Below are 23,511 nucleotides of genomic sequence, written 5' to 3'. Positions count from 1 at the left end.
GCACTAGAGTGAAGAACATACACTGAAAGGAAAGGTGAGCCTCACCTGGGGAGGGTAATATATATACACATAAATGAAGTTAGTTTAAAGTGAATGAGGCTTACCATTATGAAACAGATGACGTAGAACAAACTGTCCCACAACTGAATCACTTTGTTGAGCCGATGCTAAGCAGTAATGTTGTACAAAAAAATGACTAGTTTTCCACGTTGCAGCTTGGCATTTCTTGTCTAAAGCAATGCCCTGAAACAGGGCTGCAGAGGTTGAAATTGCTCTTGTAAAGTGTGCTTTAGGTCGGTTAGTTAGCGGTTTTCCAGACCTTTTATAGCAAAACTGAAGGGTGGATGCAATCCATTGGGCTATAGTTGCTTTAGTGACTCCTGTACTCTGACAAGATTGACCATAAGAACCTATCAATTGGTCTATCCCACGGAAAGATTTGGTACGCTGGAGGTAGAACTTCAAACATCGTTTGACATCCAGTGTGTGTGGAGTCTTTTCAGCTACAGTCGATGGATCTGGAAAGCAAGTCCTCAATATAACTGGTTCGTTCAAGTGAAACGGTGAAGGCACTTTAGGAATATGTCTGAGAAGGACAAAATCATTGGAGAAAACTAGAAATTGCTCCTTGATGGTAAAAGCCTGTATGTCACAGACGCTCCTAGTGAAGGTAAGTGCAAGGAGGGTTGCCACCTTCCATGTGAGAAATTTCATATCTGCTCTGTGAATGGGCTCAAACGGCTCCTTCATCAGTTGAGAAAGGACAACGTTTAAGTGCCATTGAGGAGGAGGTGGTTACACCAGAGGGAAAGTGCGAAACAGTCCTTTCATAAACTGCCTTATGAGCCTGGATGAACCTAGCGAAAGTACATTTAACAAACGTCTATAGGAGGCTATTGCTGCCAAGTTAACTTTTTCTGAGGCATGCACAAGTCCAGCCTTAGATAAAGCAAGGAGGTATGATGTAATTTGCTCTGGTATAGCTTCCAACGGGTGCACATTGTTTTGTCTGCACCAAATACAAAATCTTCGCCACTTGAGCCTGTAGGTCTTATTTGTGCTCGCCGCACGTGCTCTGGAGAGGATTACTCTGCACTCTTGATCAATGTTCAGATTCTGGAACTCAAAGAGCTCAGGAGCCATGCATGCAAGTGGAGAGAGGCTGGTTCCGGATGGAGTATCTGCCCTTGGCTCTTCGGTAGGAGGTTGTGCTTACTGGGAAGCCGTATGGGATTGGCTACCAACAGTAGAATGAGTTCTGGGTACAAATACTCCCTGGGCCACCTGGGTGCTATGAGTGTGCAACCCTCTGCTTTCATCTTCTTGAGAAGTCTGGGGATCAATGGGAAGGGGGCAAAAGCGTATGCAAAGATCCCAGACCATTGCATCAAAAGAGCATTCCCCCATGACCCTGGGAGCGGGAACCGACTGGCGTAAAAGGGGCATTTGGGATTCTCGTTCGTGGCATAAAGACTAGTTTGTTCCTGAAAACTTTAGGGAATTGAACATGGCAATCAGGCATAGTGATTGGCCAAACATCCACCTCACCCACTCCAGGTTTAACAGTGAAAACCATGTTGTTCACGTTCTCTGTAACAGCTCTCACACTGTGGAATTTGTCACTCTTGAAAACATGAGTATAGTGACCTTTTTTGTTTTTGAACACTTTCTGCATATAGAGTTTCTTGCATAATAGTTTATGCTGTTTGAGGAGTGGCTAGGATTGCCACATTGATTGCATTTCAGTTTGAATCTCTAAATACAATTGGACAATTTGCTCTGTGTAATCCCGGCCATTGATATACCTCTGTAACAATGTCTAGGTGTTTTCAATTTTGATTTTTGTTTTTTGATCATTAAAGAAGTAATTTTGCTTGGGTAGACATTGCTGATCCGGGCTGAATGTTTCTGGATGACGTTTTTAAAAATGGCGGAAGTGTTGCTGTGATGATGTAATATTTTAGGAACCATGAAACCTATATGTTTCATTGTGGTGTCAAAACATACGTTTTGGGGGTCAAGTAATGTTAAATAGAGACAGGAAATAGCTCCTCAGAGCAATCCTTCTGCCGTGTTCCAAATTGGCAGCTACAATGGAGGAAGAAGAGACATATATACAAATGAAGCAAATAATAATGTTTTTAATCATTTTATGTATACACCAAACAATGTTTATGATCAGAATGTGAAAACAATAATGTTTATGACTCCTGTTTTAGACACATTTTCATAGTCACTTTAGTTTTTTTCAACAATCACTCGTGGTACCTTTGCAGACTGAACATTTTAGAAGAGCTTATCGACAGGGACATCTTTTTGTAGCACAGGTTTTGCAAGTACATGTACGTGTAAGTTCTACGGGTAAAGGCTTTAGAAATTTTGTAGCTTTTAGCACCCCATCAATATCTTCCCAACCAAATTCACACGGATCTTTCTCTACATATGCATGATCCAAAATATTTACACATCTTCTGATCAAGTGGAATGCTCTTTTAATGTTTCCACGCGTAGAATATTACATCGGTGGAAGGTCACTTAGCGGGACTTATCTCTTGAACTCACTGTACTGAAGATTGTCAAATATCTGACAGTCAGAACTCTTTTTCCACATACGCTTAAGGTATTTTTTTACATCTTTAAAGCCACATTCTTCTTCTGTCTCAGAAAATATGTTTAGAAATGTCACAGGTTCAGCAGTTAAAGCTCCAAGACCTGTTCCAATTTTGGTCATATTGTCATCACTCGTAAGAATGTGTGCCTTGATAAGAACACTGGGCATCTGTGGGTCAAGTTTCTCATAACTCTGACAACCCGTGACGTATGAACGTTACAACAAATCTAAGTATTACAATAATAACACCTGTGTTATTTGACAATGACTCAAGTGGAACCATTTCGAACAGCCCATTCAACATGTGGCACAACATAAATGTCAGCTTCCTCCAATTTGCTGTTAAGTTCTTGAACAATATGGCCTGTACCTTTTGAATATATCTCTGCTGGCACTAACTCCTCATTGGCAGTCATTCCACTAGCAATAATTGGAAGTCAGTTGTAACTCTTGTAGACATTCATTTGATTCTCTCACATTCTTTGACAGATAGTTCAAGTTAGCTGTCAAAGACAATGTGCAGTTCTTTGCACGGTGCACACTGACTATATCTGTAGGACAGGCTGAACAACTTCCTCAAAGTTTTGCATGGATGAAATCTTACCCATTCACAATTGTGACATATAGTCTACAATAGTAATTTTCAAATTTAAACTCTTCAGGTGAAAGTTTTTTTTTTTTCGAGCTTCTGTACGAGTTTGTGCTTTACTGGTTTGGTTGTGCATCTCCATCAAATAATGCGTTTGTTGAAAGAAGATCATGCGACAGAACATCCTTGATAAATTCAGCCATTTCTTTTGCTACATCCATCTTTCTAAGTGCTTGCGGAATTTTTTTTTTTTTTTTGTGACCTGTTTTGTAGTGGCTGGTTGGACGAAACTCTTACTATGGCACAAGCGTGGAACTTCAGCTTTAGTGAATATGTCATACAGCTTTTTCTCTTTTAGTACAAATCTCTCCTGCTTCTGTTGTGTGTATAGTTTTGATCCATGTTCTAGGACATCTAGTAGATGTGTCTTGCTGTTGTAATTCCCATATTGTTTGGTCAACGTTGTGTAGTCGCACAGGCTCAGTCATTTCAAAGGGGTTTCCTTGCTGCTGCATGAAAGGAAGAAGGCTGTCAACATGTTTATTAAACCGTTCCCTGATTTCCCACAAGTTTGTGGTGAGAAACAGTTTCACGATGGTCCATTAATTTTGAATGTGTCATCTCTCTGAAAACATTGCAGATAGAAAGGACATCATGGTAAACTAGCCTCCATTGAGCAAAATATATACTTGTACGTGTCTGACCAAGAATTCCGTTGGAGTTTTTCTGTGATCTCTGGATCATCTGTTTCAGTTTCAGATCTGGAGACACAGCATTGAACTTTCCCCCTCTGTCCTTCACATCAAAATGTCTTTAGATTAATTTTCTGTAGAGGTATGGTTTTCCACCTTTAGCTTCTTCACTCTTTCCAAATACCAAGGCCCATATCTCAGGTAGTTTATGTAATCCAATTCGCGAAACACAGTAATCAGTGACTCTACAGTCTTCATGTGGAGCGCCCAATCACCTTCCCAATCAGCACGTACCAAGTTTTTCACTAGAGCTTTCATGGGTAAAACATTTCCCCAGTACTTGCAAAGCTCTGATTTTTCTTAATTCTTAGACAGACTCTACAAATTTGGTTTTCAGGTTTTCTGATTTTGAATTGAGCGTATTCAGCATTTCTGGCTTTGCATTCAGTCTTTTGAATGAAGTGCACTCTGTGCCTTGTTCAGTTCTGAAATAGGATATGCAAAATCTAATTTGTTATTCTTGTTTCAGAAATCATTCCAACACAATGTTTCTATAGTCTCAAATATGATGAGTATACCTCGTAAGGAACAAACACAATGAGTTGCTCTCAGTACTGACTGGACAGTTTTGCTTCCAACAATTTCAGCCTCAGTAAGTGCACTGTCTATGCCGCACCCACTGAGATAACTTCATGTACACCACAACTTTTGTCATGTGAAAAACATCCATCATTGGATAAAGATCATCAAATTCTATTGGATTGCTCATAAAAATGTCAGCTACAATACGGAAAATACCTTAATTGCAGAAAATTGGCAGGATAGGCTGGTCTTCCAACTGAGCATGTGAATTTTTTTTTTTTTTAGAGCTGTGTATACTGTTGTGTAGTTTGTGACTAGAGATGATATTGCTGGTAAAAACCCCACCTTCTTCAATGAGGCGGTGTTCTGGGAGATCAGAGAATGAATTCTAGCCCACCGAGGGACTGGCTTTTCTTGATCCTTCAGTCAGCACAGAATAAGCGATTTGATAAATTCAGTTAAATCAGCTTTGCGGACCGATGCATCAGGTAGAACATCCATGTCCTCAGCCACTTTGAAACTTTCTGGTAAACTGAGACGTGTTGATGGCTTGATTTTGCACACGTTGGCAAGGCAATTGGGTTATAAGTTTGCAGCTTTTGTTTGTTCATGCCTACAACTGACACAGCTTGTTTTCCATCAGCTACTTTGTTGGTACAGTCTTGAAACTATGGCAGTATCATGTGTGCTGGATGTTCCTGACAAAGAAGAGCTGTCTTCAAAATCAAAATTACAAAGAGCAGCAATTGTAAATCCTTTACTGGTAAAGTGACTTGGAAGTTCTGTGCTGTTGGATTCACAATATTTTTACAGCATGAGCTGCTAACAAGTTCCTTTTCCTTACATATCATTATAACTTGTTGACACACCAATCCTAGATATTGAAGTGATTAGCTCTCTGCTTTTGCACTTGTCATAGATTGCGTGGGCAGTCATCATGTGTAGCGGAGTTTTCTTTTTGCCATGATGTAATTCATAAAACATGATTTTGAAAAGACAGTAGGTTTGCACAGCATAAGCTTGTCGGTTCATGGGATTGTCTTCCACTTCTTCGCTTATCTTCAAAGCCATCAATGTTTTCGGCTTCTGTTCTGAACTCAAGAACTTTAGTTTGTAACAGTTTTGCTTTGTTGATATTAAACAATGATGTAAAAATGTTAAGACAAAATCAGGCCTTCTTGTTGACTCCTATGATTTGTGGAACTCTGGGGCATCACAGAATTTGTCATTAAGTCCAAAATCTAAATATATCAGGACGTTTCTTAAAATGGTTCCTGCTGATTTTACTGCATTCTGCGATCTTATTATGGTAACAAGAACTTCAGGAGTCAAATCAGTTGAGAACACCATATGTGGCTGATTCTTTTTTTTAGACTGACAAAACAAATTCTGTCATTGACATTTTAATCAGAAAAATTGTAATTTCATTATTGTCGATCAATACAGTTTAATCTATGTTGACCAATATTTCTCTCATCTCACTGAGTGTGAACTCGTGAAACTTCATTTGTTTTTTCAAAGAGCGCAAATGAAACTGAAGGCTGGCAGTTACTTTGATGCTGGGAGTTCATTGCACATTCATATTTTGAAACGTATGCATGCATGCAGTTCAGTTGGCCATAAAAATCTGCAGTAAATACATTCACTGCGCTGTTTAGATCAGCTACTTGGCTGAAAACGTCATCTTGGAAGAAACCAGCTGCAGTTAAAAACATGTTTGCACTTTGAGACTCACATACTCTGTACTTTGTTCTTTTGTCAATCCCTTTGGCCCTTGTTTTGGCTAAACCACACATAACACATTGAAGTTTCTCTGCTTTCTGATCAGTTGTTGGAGGTGGACGAGAGGTAGCCATCAATCTTCTAAATGGATGGGCATAGGGATCGGTTGTCGTCGCTGTCCCAGAAGACTTTGGTTGTTGTGATTTACTGGTTTCTGCTATTTTTGATGATTTTTTCCAGGCTTTTTTTCCATTGTATATGACTTGCAGCACTTGTTGTTTCAATGATAAAATATTTAATCCTCTTCACCCATCAGTTTCATTCTTTTCTGAACTTCGTCTTGCTGTATTTCTGCAGCACCTCAAACTCTGTTCTGCCCAGTCATGGTTGATGTTTTCTTTTCTTTTGGATTAGTTTGGCATAAGACACATTTTTGTTTGTTAAAAGAGACCTTAGATTTTGTAGTTAGCAACACTCTGTCCGGAGATAAAGATCCTCTGCTACCACCTGCTTCGTTCATGTTCACAAATCTGAATCAACAGACGACCTGAAACAAAAACAATATTAAAATAAATTACCAGTATGATGGCTAAAACACCTCATTATAGAGCTGCCATTTCGAAAAATGGCGGAAGGGTTGCTCTGAGGGGTTATTTTCTGTCTCTATAAGTCTTCTTGACCCCCAAAACCTATGTTTTGACACCAAAATGAAGTTTATAGGTCTCAAGGCACCTGAAATATTACTTCATCACTGCAACACATCTGCCATTTTAAAAAATGCCATCCAGAAAAAAAGTGACCCGGATTAGCAATCTAAAGCTAAATTACTTCTCTAATGATACAAAAACATGAATCAAAAGTTAAAATCTCTGGACAACATCTTTTTTTATGGAGGTATATCCAGGGGCCAGGACTAGTGAGCAAATTCTTCAATAAGGTGGAAACTGCATGAGACTCATGTAGTACTTGGAAATCGATCTTTAACACCTAGTCACCAAAATTCCTTCACACTTCCATATTATATAGTCTGATGCACCGACCTTCAGCAGATTTCTAGGATCCCACTTGGACAACCTTAACAGAACATGGCTGCAGCTAGCATGTCCCAACCTCCTGCTTTTCTGTTGAAAAGGAGAGTAACATTGCTGTCCTGGAAGTGAAGTGGTGAAAAAAGGTTTTGGTTTGTGTCATTCAGCGACTACAGGGAGAAATATTCGGCTGCCGGAAAGCAAGGCATTCTTATACATAACTTCGGACTGGGAGGCCGTAGTGTATGACAAATTTCGTTTTTAATCTGCGTACTCAATACTGGTGCACTAGTCAAAGATATGGGTAGGCAATGCCTTCAGCTGTGACCTCAACCCATACTCTCGCTTTAACTCTGTGTTGCTATAAAGGGTTTGTTTGCCTAGAAATTAATTCTTATTAGTGAAGCCAGCTCCAACCACTATGTTAGGTTTAAAATCCTGAGTTTGTTCTTCTCCAGACTAAGAACTCTTAAAATATACTGCCTACCAGTATAGCAGTTAGGTAACCAAGGACCCTTGCAGCCTCCGTAATGCGGGGAACCCTGAACTCTGCACAGCACCCTGGCCTGAGTGCTCCTGAGTGAGCCTGGAGGGGGACCCCTCCATGTACTGGGCAGTGTGTCTCCCTAAAGATTAATTATGCCACTGCAGGATAGATGGCATGTAACTCCTTCACATTGTAGTCCTAATTGTTTTAAGTGATGTTCCCTATGCACTGATTAACACACTTATGATTCATTGTCTATGTATAATGTTTGTGTGGCGTAAAGTTCTCTGAGCTCCTATCCTGGTATGAGTAGCACTATAACACAAATGAAATACATGTGAGAAAATGTTATGGAGAAGTGTGGGGCATTGTTGGAGGGTGGTAGTGAGGGAATAAGTGGAGGAGGCCATTGGGGCAGACACCAAAAAAGGTTGTTGCACCAGGCATCATCGGCACTAAAGCCAGCCATGATTAGATGGTACCAAAGACAGACTTAAAACCCACTTTAAAGTGCCAGTCCCAATTGGAGTCCCTACATAAGGTCAAAACTTGTTATTAATCATCTCTTTAAAATATCCATTCTTATTGACGCACTTCACCAGGGACGTCAACTATTCCTTTATTTCTGCTCAAAATGCCCTTATTTTAACTTTTCTGAAGCTGCAGCTATATACCATGTAAAACTAGTTACAATTAGAATGATAAGTCCCCCCCTCCTCCTGGACCCGTGCCCCTACAGGAGTAGAAAGCATACTTCTCTTCATCTGCCTGACAAACCAAACGCTTCCATAGACTTTAATGGTGTTAGCTGCTTTTCAGACTTATACTACCTCCCCCCAAAAAGAGTTCAATCCTATTGACCTTCTCAACATCACTTTCTTAAACGCTTGACTTCCGCAATTTGAGGCAAGAGGTATGAAAGTGCACTAAATTTCTATTAGTACTTATGTGTTCTTGGTTTGTTTTTAAGAAAGTAAAGTATTCAAAATGAAAGATAAAAAAGCGCACCCCAACTGCACAAAATTAGTGACAAGTTGGTTTGTACACGTCTGTCTTCCTGTTTCGAAGAAGACCGAAGTATTCCAGCACACAACAAAAACATGTACTTTGTGTTGGTGACGTGATTAAAGAAAGCCGTTTTTGCATGATGCTGGTTACATGTATTGATAGCAGAAGTGAGCATTAAATTTGAATAAAAACATTTCTAGCTTACGCAGCAAGAATTTTCAATTCTATTAAGGACAAGGAGGCAAGGATTATGCTTTCTCTTTCTTTTAAGTAAGATAAAAGTAAACAAAAAAACTTCAATACCCATGATGCACAAATATAGTCACATGGTCCAATCATATCTCAGGACCTAATCCCATATAAGCCATCACCTCGACAGTCACTTCCTCTTTCTTTGTAACAGTCAGATAAGAACCAAACACATAAGAAACAAAACTCCTTACATAGTAACAGTCCATGGAGAACCCATCTGCAGTCCAACAACTCGGTCCCAGATCCACAAGCGGCAAGAAAAAACTGCAACTTGAACCGGGCCCTTCGGGAACAGGAAGTTCAAGAACTTGTCTTCCTTCAGCTCATGGGATGAAAAATCCCCCAAAATCACGGAATCTTCTGATCTGCTCCTAAAGGAGATAACAAATTGCCAGTAATATATTTGTTGGAGATAACATTCACTTAAAATCACTATATTGCCATTATACTCCAGGGCGGGAAATTCAAAACATATCAAAATATTATTTGAATTATATAATTTATATTAAATAAAACACCAGTGTTGCATACTAGAATAAGGGTGGGATATTCCTCGTCTCCGTGTCCTTAATGGAATTGAAAATTCTTGACGCGTAGGCTAGAATTTTTTTTATTCTAGGTCAGGACCGGAGGCTCCGATTATGCTTGTTTAAAGCTGACCAACCACCACAGTTGCCACATTAACTACTGGTTTGTGATATAATTTTCTAAATATAGATTCTGATGACCAATCCGCTGCTCTCATAATGCCCTCCAGCCGAGAACCTAGCGCAAAGGTCTTTGAAGCAATTGCTCCTCTAGCTGAATGAGCTCCATATTTAGAAATGTCTATTCCTGCCTCATTCATCAACTACCTCATCCATTTGGCCAAAGTAGCAGCTGAAACCGGTTTAAATGTTTTTTGCAATGATATTAACAACTGACCTTTTAACATCTTGTCAAATGTCAACTGTAGCAATTTCATAATCCTTCAAACATTGAACTACACACAATTGTTGATTATCAGGAAACCTAGGATATATTAGCAACCTGCAATTGGTCTTTATTCTTCTGGTGATATTAAATGTAACTCCCTCCAGCGAATAAGTTCTGCCCGCCAAGTTCAAAGCTCTAATGTCTGAGTCACGTTTACAAGAAATAAGGCAAAGTAACATAGTCAATTTTGCCGAAATTTGTTTCCTAGAAAGACAATGGTTAGAAGGCCATTTTTCAAAATATCTCAAAATTATATCCACATCCCAAAGGGAAGTATATCTTGATTGAGGAGGAGATGTCGTGCAAATCCCTTTCATCACTTTATAGACGAGAAGATGCTCCCCTACTGGTTTACCTTCTACCTGAGTATGTCCTGCAGAAATAGCTGACCTAAAATTATTCACGGTACGATAGGCCAGACCCGAACTCGCAAGTTCTGTCAGAAAGTTCACAATCATGTCAACATTCTACCCCATGGGATCGATACTCCGTCCGTCACACAAACTGGAACATCTCCGCCAGGCTGAAGCATACCTCTTATGCGTGCCTGAGGTCCAGGCTTGTTTAATGAAGTCTGCAGCCTGTTGCGAAATGTCTGGGGAACTCCATCTCGCCCTGAAACTGTCCAAACCATCAACCAAAGTTGTTTCAACAGAACCAAGGGATGTTGAAGGCCCTCTGGACCCATCAGAAGATTCAGACGAGGCGGAATGAGAAGAGGAGAAGTGCAAGCTAACGGCAGAGCTACAGGGAACCAGGGTTGAGCCCTCCAAAGAGAGTTTAGAAGCACAATCTCCAGTTTTTGTCTTCACACCTGGGAATCATCACAAATGATCCCTGAAATTGACTCCAGTCCTGAAGGAAGGCATCTGTCGCCATTGGATCCGGACGCCAACTGAAGAAAGTCGGAATCTGGAAATTGAGACGCGAGGCAGAGAGATCTATGTCGCAAGGACTCTGTTCTAGAAGAATCTGGTGAAAGAGATCTTGATGCAACCTCCAATTGCTGGCATCCCTGAAATATCTGGAGTTCCAGTCCGCTATGGTGTTCTGAACCCCCGGGAGATACACTGCTGTGACACTTAGGCGGTGAAGAATGCAATAATGCCAAAACTCCTTTGCTATCTCTACTAACATTTTAGACTGAGTTCCCCCCAGTTTGTTGACATATCTCACTGCTGAGATGTTGTCCATCCTCAATAAGATACAACAATCTCTTTATGGCAAAAGAACCCACTAGAAGTTCTAGACAATTTATGTGAAGCCTCATCTCCGTCTGGGACCAGCAACCCCCTCCCCCCACTCCCCTGTCGCAATCGATCCGCAACACGCTCCCAAACCCCACTGGCTGGCATCCGACTCTATTACTACGTCCGGGAGAGAACAGAATATGGCTCTGCCATTCCACGCTTCCATATGGTTCAACCACCAAAGAATCTCCGACCTCACCTCCTCGGTTAAAGGAATCTGTTCCGAGTAGGAAAGACCCTTCTGCAGATGTTGAATTTTTAACCTCTGGAGGGCACGGTAATGAAGGGGAGCTGGAAAAATGGCTTGAATGGAAGAGGACAGGAGCCCCACTATCCTGGCAATGGCCCTCAAGGACACGGTCTGCTAGGCCAAAGCTGACCTCCGCTCCCTCTTGATATTGCGAATCATGGGAGAGGGAAGAATGAGTTGGGCTCGCAATGAGTCTATCTGGAAACCCAGAAAATCTATCAACTGGGTAGGATTCAACAGTGACTTCTGCACATTGATAAAGAACCCTTGATTGTGCAACAGCTGAATAGTCCACGATAAATGATTCAGGAGAGTCTGAGGGTCCTGAGCCATCAGCAAAATATCCTCCAGATAGATTATCAACCGGACCCCTTTGGCTCAAAGTGACTCTACCACTGGTCTCATCATCTTTGTGAAGCACCAAGGGGCAGACGACAGGCCAAATGGAAGGGCCTTGAGCTCTAGACATTCACCCCTCCACAGAAACTGGAGGAACCGTCTGTGAGGTGCAAAAATAGGTACTGAAAGGTAAGCGTCCTTCAGATCCAGACGAACCATCCAATCTCCTTCTAACAGAATATCCCTCAACATGTGAATCCCTACCATCTTGAAGTGTCTGTATAAAATCCAGCCATTGAACTCTTTGAGATTTAAGACAAGGCGGTGACCGCCACCCTTTTTGTCCACCAGGAAAATAGGGCTGTTGAAACCACCTGGATGAGGGGCGGAATAACACTTACCAGAATATTCTGCGTCCTGAATTGCACCATGTCGTCCCTGTCTGGGACGCCTGTGGAATCTGGCGTGCCCACCTGAGAACTGGTGGGATAGAAGGTGGTCTCTGCAGGTTCTCCATACAGCCTCCTCTACCTCTGGGGTAATAGACTTGAGGGCTCGTGAAAGCTCCTCGGCTGGGCATACGCCCTCCATAACGACCGGCCCTGAGAAAAAGGCCTCACCGAAATACCTTTTTGAGGGACATCTGGGGTTTGTCAAGGGAGGTATAGGTAGAGCAAAATTTTGATAACTCTTTCACGAATGGTGCTCCAACGAGAATCCCATCCACAGCAGGACCAGCTTCAGAAGTAGACAGATCATTAAGCTTGGGTCAATGCGCATCAGGAAAGTCAGTCTGTGCTCGGAGGAAATAGCACACTTAGTATTGCCAAGCTGGCAAAAAAAACCTCTGCGCCCATCCAATAATGATGTCAGTGTCCACCGCCATCCCAGATGCCTTGGAGTGGAAGACCAACTCCAGAATTTTAGTAAGAGGACCAGATATGTACAAAAGTTTATCTTGGCAATTACGCCAAGCCCTGTCTTGCCCCATTTTAGGATCTTTTGAAAACAAAATTCATAAACATCACCATCGTGGGATCCACTTCAGGCATATCTGCCACTTTCCCTTCTAGGTCAGGTCTGGGACATTCGGTCCGAAGACGAGCGCAAACCTCCTTGTCAAAACATTTACTCAATGGGGATTAAACGTATTTGGCCACTTCAGGATGAGGAACCCAGTTGGATTCCCTAGGTGGGGGTCAAAATCTAGAACTTTGGGCAGAGACGCCTGTCTCTTGGACTTTTTGCGGGGCCCTGGCACATCAGGGTCATCTGAATCAGGTGTCGTTATCAGAGGAAGAAGGGGTATCAGCATCCATTTTACTGCTGTAGTTATGTTCACTGGTTCTTTTGCGGCGTAGTCTCAAAGGCATCAGCCTGATCCTTAGGGGTTGTGGAATCATTCTGTTTTCCTTTGTCCTTGGGCTTAGGATGCTCACTAGGGTCCGGAAGTCCTGGCATCCAACCTTAATTACGAGCTTAATCAAGCAACTGACTAGAAAAAGCTCCCAATGCCATCACAAGGGCGTCATTAACTGATTGTTGTACCTTAGTGTCAAGGGCTTCGACCAGATTAATTTCCACCTGGTCAAAATTATCCTCAGGAGAAAAAAGCACTCTAGGCAGTGCCTATTCGATTATTACAACCCTAAGCAATGCTGTAGGGCGTCTGGGTAGCAAAGTATGAGGCCACAAAAGAGAGTCAGACAAGCACTGTCATGTCGCAGCAACAAGTTGGCTCCTCACTAAAAATGAAAATAAAAGGGAAAGAGCTGGCTCACCTGTGACACAATCACAGAAATAAAAGTAGGACTATGCGAGTACCGCGTAGTCCGCTCCCGCTCCACTGGCAACACTCGGCCATACGGCACGAGTAAAAAGACACACACGCGATACAAGTGTAAAAGCCAAAAGCGTCTAAACAGCACAATGCATAAATTAATTAAGCGATCAATATAAAGAGTTGTACTTATCTGCTGCGGAAGTCATGGTTTATATGGGATTAGGTCCTGAGATATGATTGGAACATGTGACTATATCTGTGCATCATGGGTATTGAAGTTTTTTGTTTACTGTTATCTTATTGGCTGCTGTTTGGAACAATAAAAAAAGAGAAAGCATAATCGGAGCCTCTGGTCCTGACATAGAATTAATATAATGTACACTTGAAAAAAAAAATCCAAATTTTTTTTGTCTACCACGTTTCTCATTTAATAACGTACAAAACGTTTAGAAATAATTCTGAATTTGGACTTTAAAAAGCTATCCAGACCATTTCTCCGTATCATTCCCAATGCATCGCTTCTTTGTAGTACCCCCGTTGGGCAGCTTTGAAAATCTTCCTTTCTAGTATGGCTTCTGGCTCTGTACGAGCCTTGGGTCAGTGACACGCGAGGCCGTGAGAGCTGTCCGTCTTCCATGCTAGTGGTTTATTCCCAGCGGGGTCAATGTACAATTGTCTGCAAGTTGACTTCCTTTCTAGTTCTGTGCGACGGGACCGCGCTGCATGGTATGTCCCAACTACGTAAATGGGCTGTTATTTTTTTCGTATTGCTTTCAACACCGTTCCGGGGAGTTATGATACTTAGCTTGTGTACTGCACATAAATGTCTGTTGGTGGTGGTGCTGCGTTGTTTTTATTACATAATTTAGCAGAACAGGATTAGGGAAATATGAACGCTTGAATCGTCCCTGGCAGGATTTGAACGTGTGACTTGCTGTCCCGTGACCCCATGTATACGTGATTCAGAAGGTGAGGAGCACGTTGAATTAGGGGATTTGTAGTTTCGTGTCTCCAATTAAATATGGAGTCGCGTGTATTCGGTTGGCTGTTAGCTCAAAAAACAAGCATTTGCAGTGCAGTAGGCATCGCGGTTGCTTGAGTTAAAGCTATTGGCGTTGTAAGTGCATAACTGACTTTTCATGACACACAAACTGGTCAACCCTACTGCATAATTTGGCCCTCTCTGCCAGATAATCCCAGTAGCCTTTCATATAACTAAAGCATTTCCAATCACATTCTTCCTCTATCTGCAGTAAAAAATGAAAGTATTTCCATTATTATATTTACATCACTGACCAAACTTCGTGTCCTCTTGGAAAATGTTTGCGAGTACCCATGATATAAAGCAGGGATACTCAAAGTAAGGCCCGCAGGCCTCATGCTGCCCCTCTGACCTTTACATGGGGCAACAGGAGCACTGGCAGCTGTTTGCTCTACTCCGCATTAACAAAAATATTAAATACACATACAATCATTTATTTCAAACTTAACTGGTGTTAAAGAAAGGAAGTAACTAGGTACTCCTGCACTTAACTTTAGAAACTCCTTCATTTTTAAAGACATCTTGCAGCATAAGTGTAAAACTAAGACAGTCTCTTCAAAATTAATTAAGTGTATTTAGTTAACATGCAGAACCTTTTCACCTTAGTACAATTTATTTTATCAGTGCATTGAGATGTATTCATTTTAAAGTGATAGTTTTCAAACATAAATTTGGAAACATTCATCATTTCTCTTACCCTGAGAACACCACCAATAGTAAATTAAAGAGACAAGTCACTTGGTATTTGCACTTTATGGGTGGTCTGGGTTCCTATCATACATAAACAATGTTATAGTTTATTAAATCAAACATAGAAGCAGGTTTTGTGCAGTGCACACCATGAATCATGTATTTCGAGGTCATCTTAAATGTGATAAAGCAGAAAAGGGAGGGAAAGTGACACTAAACAATTGCCTAGGATCACAACATTTGGAAAACTGAGTAAGCCGGGATTAATTCCAGGTTTTCTGGTTTCCCATTGTTTTATTCACCCACTAGATGTATATCCTTTGCTTCCCCTACACCTACCTTGCCACCAATCCCCCTAGTCACCCCACCCGACTGCCACCACCCTGGCATCAATGCGGCCCCCAGGCACGTCACAGACCAAACTTTTTGGCCGTTGGGAAAATGTTTGCGAGTACCCATGATATAAAGGAACCCTGCTTTTGGTATCTTTGGTCTGTACAGGCATGCAATTCTTCTGTAACTTGCAATAGCTTTACAATGTGAGGATGGGGGTACCTTATCCCACGTATCAACCCATAACACCTAAATAGCAATAGGAGCAGCCTCCGACCAATTACTTTCAAGACTACAAAATGCAAAATACCAAAGTATTTATGAGACCTCACATGCAAATGAGACCGAAGAGGGCACTTAAAATGAGAAACAAATGTTCAAATGATAAAGGCGAAAACGACAACAGATTCAACAAAATCGTGTTAAATATAATATTTAACAACAAGGCATGTTATTGTTAGACCAATAACATCAATGACCCGAGATAAACATATTACAGATGAGAAAAACTCGTACAGTTTAGTAAACAGCTGACCAAGTATAACACATCCCAAGTCACCACTAGCAGAACTCTACCCAAAACGGTATCACTATCTCGAAATCTGGGCAATCACCCCAAATAATGTATAATGCATTACTTCCAATAACTCTGCACCGGTAAAGGGTTGCGTGTTCTGCATCTTTTTTCAGTACCTCTCAAAACGCAAGTACTTCCAATTAAGAGGAGGAACATTTCAACATCATGCTAAACTCATGCAAACGTCTGCATTTATTATTTCTTTGCTAAGACAATAATATACTCTGGCATAAGAAACTGACATTGTACAAAGTCAACACCCACTTATTTTGGGGGTGGATAGGATTCAACCATAGTTGCTTTTGAACAGCAAACAAACCATGTCTGCTTATGTTCTGACCACATTAAACATGAACATCGCAATATGAAATGTAATTCCACACTGTGTGCTGGTCGATAAATTTCACTGTGTTGCCTTGTTCACAGTAAGTCTGCACCGGCCTCTGTTCCTCGTGCCCACAGCCATACTGCCACGGTAAGAGTGCGGTCTTAAAACACCTTCTAACTTGTATCCCAGGCATCCAAACAGCACGTCATGAATGGAGGGAACTTACATCTTTTTAGCACTGTTTTTGCGGACTGCCATGTTGGAGCTTAGGGAATGAAATATGAGGAAAAGGGTAGTCACGTGAGACTTTAGGCACCTCTGTGAAGGAATACTCGGGAGAGCAGAGCAACCTGCAGCGTCACCTGGCGATAGGAGGATGATTCACATCTCTGTAACTATCACAAGTGGTTAAAACCAATTAAAAACAAGCAGCGGCGAAGGAAAAGAGATGCCCGCATCATGACGTTAATGATGTCATCGCGTATAACGTGTGGCAGTCATCTTAAATTGGGGGAATATGCATTAAATATTGTAGTGGTAGTGATTTTCTCGCATAGGCAGCACGTAAGGAAATCAGTGTAAACACTGTGGTCTTGATTGTCTTTGTGCGGCGGCAGCAGGGGGCAGAAACATGAGCCTTTATAAAACAGCCTCTAACATTTGACCTCAGTCTTTGAATGCACAGCACATGTAACCAAGGAAGAACGTGATTTAGAGCCCTGTTTACAGAAACAGACTGGAGCCACTGAAAACATCCAGCGTTCTGGTCAAAAGCTCTTAGCCTAAGAAAAAAGCAGTCCCATAGCACATGATACAGTGGCACAAGTGGAAGGGTATAAGTACTGTGGCCATGCTCCAGGGAGTGTACAACTGAGGAAAAGGTGCGACAAAGAGGAAAGACTGGCCACTAGCAAGCAATGATTTTTTAAAGACACTGAAACAAACCAATGAAAAAGCAGAGAGCCCGCAAAGAAGTATATACTAAAGTATATAATAGAGGTCTCGAATGCTCGACCTAAAAAAGAAACACATACACCTAACCTCCAACAAGGTCTGGTTTCAGTTCATGCCAAATAAGTACAGTAATTGTCACCAGCAGATACAGTACATGTTCATGTAACTGGCGCTTAACTGTGCCTTCTTTCACTTAAAAAGTTCAGAATGCATATCTCTTACTCCACATTTCCATTTCTTTCGGGGGCATTTGGGCAGGTTGAATTGTTTCATATGAGAATCTGAATCACATGAATTTTGTGGTAATCATTCTTCCTGATTACTATCAATCAGTGGCATAACTAAATGTGAGCCCCAATCCCCTCCTCCCATACCCCCCCCCCCCCCCAAAGCCCCCTCCAGTACCTGGAGGGGGACTCCTTACCCCTGCACCCAGTCAGGGGCCTGCTGCCCGTGCACAGTGTACTGTGCTGAGGGAGACTCCTGGAGCTTGCCCCCGCACTGCAGGGGCCTTTGTTACTCCACTGTTATCAACCTGTTTTCAGCAGTGACCTCATGCCTGTGTCAGATAGCAGTGGCTCATGTTTTTAAGTGAACGCTTTCTGGTTGCAAAAGTCCTATTGTTAATTTACAGTGGACTTGCAGCCTGACCATTGTTTACCATCGGTTGACTTTTTAAGTCACTCTCATTGCTATTTATTATTTGACAGCTTACCTTCCTTTTCTTTGTTCCTCCGATGGAGCACAGCTTCTTTACAATCCTTTTAGTTGGCCCAGGCTGACTTTAGTCTTTCCACAGTTCACATTAGGGAGCAACTAGTTTTTCCTTTTTAGGTTTCGCCTGCATGCGCGATTGTGTGCATGCTTGCAAAATCTTTTGTTGGTTAAAAAAAAAACGTAAAAGGGTCTTGCTACCAGCCCCTTACATACCTGAACTTACCATTGGCTTACTCAAAGTTTGCTCTGATTTACCTGCTTCGTATTGGCCAGCACTTCATCTTCATGTCACTTCCTGTCTTCGTCTTCTTTGCCGATCTTGCCACCAAGTTGCCTGTGGACCTCTTACTCCTTCCAGTCACTTCCGATTGGACACTGGCCAGTGTCCTTCCAGCTGGCTGCAACGCTGAAGCTATTTCTTTTTCCTTCCTGGGTGCCGTCTTTCTTTTCTGACATCTTCCTTTTCTGACGTCTTCCTTCTTTGCTGCTGTCTTCTTTCTTCGTTGTGGTCTTCTTTTTTTCTCACTGCATGCCGTCTTCTTACTTCACTGATGTCTTCTTTCTTCAATGCATTCTTCTCTGTCTTCTTTCTTTGTTGCTATCTGTCTTCTTTTTTCTTTCTGCATACCGTCTTCTGTCTTTGCTGTCTTCTTTACCGCATGCCGTCTTCTGTCTTCTCTCGTCTGCACTCTTCTCAAGTCTTCTGTCTTGTCCAGTCTTCTCTCTTCTTCTGTCTTCTCAAACCTTCTCTCTTCTTCTTTCTTCTCTATTCTTCTGTCTTCTGCCTTCTCCCGTCTTCTGCCTTCTCCCGTCTTCTGTCTTCCTCTGTCTTCCGTCTTCCTCTGTCTTCTGTCGTCTTCTGTCTTCCTCTGTGTTCTGCTGTCTTCTTCTGTCTTTCATGCATGCCAGTACGTTGTGCCTTTGTCTTTTTTTAATGTAACTGGCTTACAAATATTAGAACATTTTTATAATAACGTTTATTTTTACTTTAATAAAACAAACATGATTATAACATTTTTCTAATATTTATGTCAGTTACATATAAAAAAAGACAAATGCAAAGCCTATTAGTTTTGCCAATTTTTTGTTCATTCAGCACTTCATGAGAGGTTATTTGTTTTTCTAGTTCTCTCTCCCTTGTGTACGTTTTCTCCCCTCAAACTAAATGTGCCTTCTGCCCCTTTCACTCTTGTGTTGTCTGTAAAAAGTACAGTAGCAGAGATATTTTGAAGAACAGACTTTTTTTTTATCTCCTCTGTTCCACATGTTGGATGAAAGCACACATTCTGACATTGAAAGACTTTTAAGGCACTGTGACCATGTGCACTAACCGATGCACTCATAAAGTTGGCACTTGAGGCATAAGATGTACTTAGTACACTTCTCCTGGAGGCCCATAAACCTACTACCTAGGCTACTGGTGAAGACCAAATGGCTGAATCCTGTGGAAAATAAACTGGGCCTTAGCAAGCATTACCCTTTACATTCTGGCACCTCCTTATTCTTTTAAAACTTCGTTCTGAGTTTCAGAGTGAAAAGTGTTTGAAGAATAAACCATTACATTTATAAATATTGAAAACACTGAATTCCATAACCAGTTTTGAGATACCATGAGGTGTTCACTTTTCCTTCCGAATTTTTAAATTATTATTTTGCTTTCTTTTTTCAACAATGCTTTACAGACAAACACTGAGAAAGACAACAGCTCAGTGCTGGTATTATAAGGGGCAGTCTATTGACTTTGGCAGTGCATGTTTTGTTTATGTTGGCTTCCATTGCTGTACTTGCCTATTTTTGAACTTCAACTACTGAAGAAACCTCTCAACTCAACCCACCTTTGGAGGGTGTCAACCTCTCTGGACTAGTCTTCACTCTCCAGTCAGGCGATGTGTGTCTGACTAAGTTTTATTAATATAAATTTTCCTTTAAATCATTGGTATTTTTTAAATATCTATCAAGAGGATCACAACTTTTTTAATAAGTAAAGGGTACTAGAGGGTAATTTTATTCTTCAAGCTGTATTGTTATGTGTTTCATGAAGGTCTTCTTGAGCACATTGCACTTTAGTTGCAAAACATATCTTACTTAATGGGTCCACTTTTTGGGGATTTTTTAAAGCTCTGATTACAAGTAGTATTCATCTGTTGAACTGATGTGAAGTACCCCTGAGCCAAAAAACACAATTTTAGGTCCTTCGCATAGAGCTGGTAATAGCCACCATTTTGATTGGGGCTCTCACATTTGGAAAAATCTTAATGGGCACAGAGCGGGACAGCTGTTTAAAACAGACTGTAGTGTATCTGTGTAGCCTTTCTTTGCCTGTTCGCACACCGGACATGCACAGAGACAGCTATGCTGACTATTTGAATGGCAGCACCCACTCCTCGTGTTTAGTAAGCGTTCTGTGAGATTGGTTTATGCACAGGACTTGATACTGGGTATTGAAAAAGCACATTTTTACTAACTTTTAAGAGAATGGAGTGGAGGTTGCGAAGAAAGGAAAAATTGGCACGGGGGAGTACCACAAAGCCCAGTTTGTTCTCGCAGTTGTTCTAGACCTTCCACCTCTTCCCCCCCCCCCATCCGACAAGTTGCTTGCCAGGATGGATTTAGAGGCAGGGACATAACACAGGGCCCTGTAGCCATGAGGTCCCCAACCCTCCATGGTGTCCTTAGTTCTGCATGGGGCACCCATTCAGCTCAAGGCCAATAAATATCTGTGACATATGGAAGACTCAGGGTCCATCAGGGTGGGCTCCATCATTTTGCCACTGTTTGGACGGATTTAATTGTGTCTTTATTAATGCTTTCCCTCTAGTTAAACGTAAAATCGAGATTCATGGTCTCATAGCGGAACAATAACCTTATATATAATTATTACAGAGACATGCACTACACATGTCTCTTTTCCTGACTTAGAGCCTGATTTAGATCTTGGGGGACTACTTACTCTGTCACAACGGTGACTGATATCCCGTCCGCCGAAACATAAATTCCATTATGTTCTATGGGATTTATATTTTGGCAGACGAGGTATCCATCACCATTGTGATGGAATAACTCGTTCGCCTAGATCTAAAACAGGCCCTTAGTCAGCAGTAGCTGAAAATTTGTCATCTAACATTCATTGAAAGAGACTATGGTTTGGTTGTAATTTTTGTATGAAAACTCAGTGTAAAATAAGTTACTTTTAGCCTTTTTGCCCAAGCTGAACTTATGGGTTTTTCTATAGCACTCTATCCTTTCTCCATGAATGGGGGTATTCTTTGTTACTGCCCTCCTGAAACATCTTCCAGTTTTGGTGACTAGTTTGCAAACATTTTGTCTGTACCCATTGTCAGTGATCCAAAGAAAACAAGTTACTTATCTCTAACTGCAATTATCCAGTATTGATATCTTTCATACATTCACATGCTTGAATCATTCCCCGTTGTCAAAGTGGCCCCATGGTATATTAAGAAAGCAGTATGCAAGAATGACCATAGGCTATAATGACTGTAGCCATCAATTAAGTAGCCTGTCTATGTCCTTTTGAAAAAAGAACAAACTTGACCTATGACTGATCAAGCCCAGCACCCTCTAGAATACTCCCAAGAGAAGCTCTCTCCCTCAGATTTCCAAGCACAAGAATGAAGGATACTCTGAACTATCGGATGAGCCTCAAAGGGGAGAAGGGTAGGTCGCATGTGACTCTATGAAAGATACCGATAGTGGATAACTGCAGTTACAGATAAATAACGTATTTTCTTATCCAGTAGATTTTCGTGCTTGAATCAGAATAGGAAGCAGTACTACAAGCAACTGTCACAACTCTTAGTGGATGGTGGGCCAAGAGAAAAATAATTCAGAAAAATCAATATAAGAAATACATTAGATATGCATACACAGGATAGAAAAACATCCTCAATCTGATTGTAAATACTTGCAAGATTGTAAACAGTCCTGCATGAATACCTGATTAAGCAACACAAGGAAGACCAGCATTAAGCAGCACAAACAATTTTGTACCAAGAAAGAGGCTTACCTTAATGAAATAGACGGCACAGTACAGCCTGTCCTACGGCCAAATCGCTTCACTGTGCTGACTCATGGCAATAGTGCTGCATAAAGGAATGAGTTGTTTTCCATGTTGCAGCTTGGCATATCCTATTCAGAAAGATGCCTGCCAAGGGAGCAGCTGAGGTTGACACTGCTCTCGTAGAGTGTGCCTTTGGCGGTCTGGTTAGTGGTTTGCTAGCTTTAGAGTGGCAAAACTGAATGGTCATTGAGATCCACTGTACTATTGTGGTCTGTTACTGCTATACCCTCATGTCCTTGACTATAAGAGATTAGCATTGGATCCGCTTTTCTGGCCTGTTTAGTGCGGTGGAGATAAAACTTAAGACATTGTTCGACGTCCAGTTTGTGAAGAGTCCTTTCAGCTAATCTAGATGGATTAGGAAAAAATGTTCGCAGTCTGATTGGTTCATTGAGATGGAAATGTGAAGGAAACTTTGGGATGTACCTTGGATTTGGTCTTAGAAGGACAATGTCCTCTGTGAAATGCAGGAAGGGTTCTTGAATTGTAAAGGCCTGTATGTCACTGACTCTTCTGGTAGAAGTGAGGGAGAGAAGAGCCGGCACCTTCCATGTACGAAATTTCAGTTCAGCCGTGTCTTTCAATTCAAATTGGTATTTCAATAATTGAGAAAGAACGACATAAAGATGCAACTTTTGGGGAAGTGCGCACAGGAGGAAAGATTCGAAACAACCCTTTCATAAACCGCTTGATGAGTCTTGAGGAACAGAGTGAAACTGTGTGTGTAGAAAGCCTGTATCTTGAGATTGGAGCCAGATCAACTTTAATAGAGGCATGGACGAGGCCGGATTTGTTGAGTGAGAGGAGATAAGGTATTATTTGTTCCAGAGAGGCCTCAAACAGGTGCAAGTTAGTTTGCTGGCACCAAACAAAGAACCTTTTCCACTTCAGCTTCTAAGTCTTGTTAGTACTTTCGGCCCGTGCTTTGGACAGTATCCCCCTACATTCCTGATCGATGATCATGTCCTGAAATTCATAGAACCCAGGAGCCATGCGTGTAACTGGATAGAGACTGGCTCCGGATGTAAGATCTGGCTTTGGTTCCTTGTCAATAGTGTCCATTTCTTGGGAATTCAGATGGGGTAGGTTACAAATAAGATAATCAGGTCTGTGAACCAGTGCTGCCTGGGCCACCTGAGAGCTGTTAGGATTAGCCAGAAGTGCTCTGCTTTCATCTTCCTGAAGACCCTGGGATGCAACAGGAAGGTGGGGGGGGGGGAGCAT

General features: G+C 41.6%; 1 protein-coding gene and 1 long non-coding RNA gene across 4 annotated transcripts in view; one reads left to right on the top strand and one right to left on the bottom strand.

Moving 5' to 3' along the window:
* The window catches only part of LOC138261129 (uncharacterized), a 46,922-nt gene extending 33,167 nt beyond the window's left edge, over positions 1–13,755 (bottom strand). The window contains exons 1-2 of the long non-coding RNA XR_011199045.1: positions 13,334–13,755; positions 9,163–9,342 (exon numbers count right to left, since the gene is read on the bottom strand). This is a non-coding gene — a long non-coding RNA (uncharacterized lncRNA). The remainder of the gene's footprint in view (positions 1–9,162; positions 9,343–13,333) is intronic.
* Positions 1–23,511, top strand: part of HAGH (hydroxyacylglutathione hydrolase) — a 397,775-nt gene that overhangs the window by 289,891 nt on the left and 84,373 nt on the right. The window lies entirely within an intron of this gene.

The sequence above is a fragment of the Pleurodeles waltl genome, chromosome 10, assembly GCF_031143425.1.
Source record: "Pleurodeles waltl isolate 20211129_DDA chromosome 10, aPleWal1.hap1.20221129, whole genome shotgun sequence".
Taxonomy (NCBI): Eukaryota; Metazoa; Chordata; class Amphibia; order Caudata; family Salamandridae; genus Pleurodeles; species Pleurodeles waltl.
Note: the sequence above shows the minus strand (reverse complement) of the source record. Positions and strands in the feature narration are given on the sequence as shown.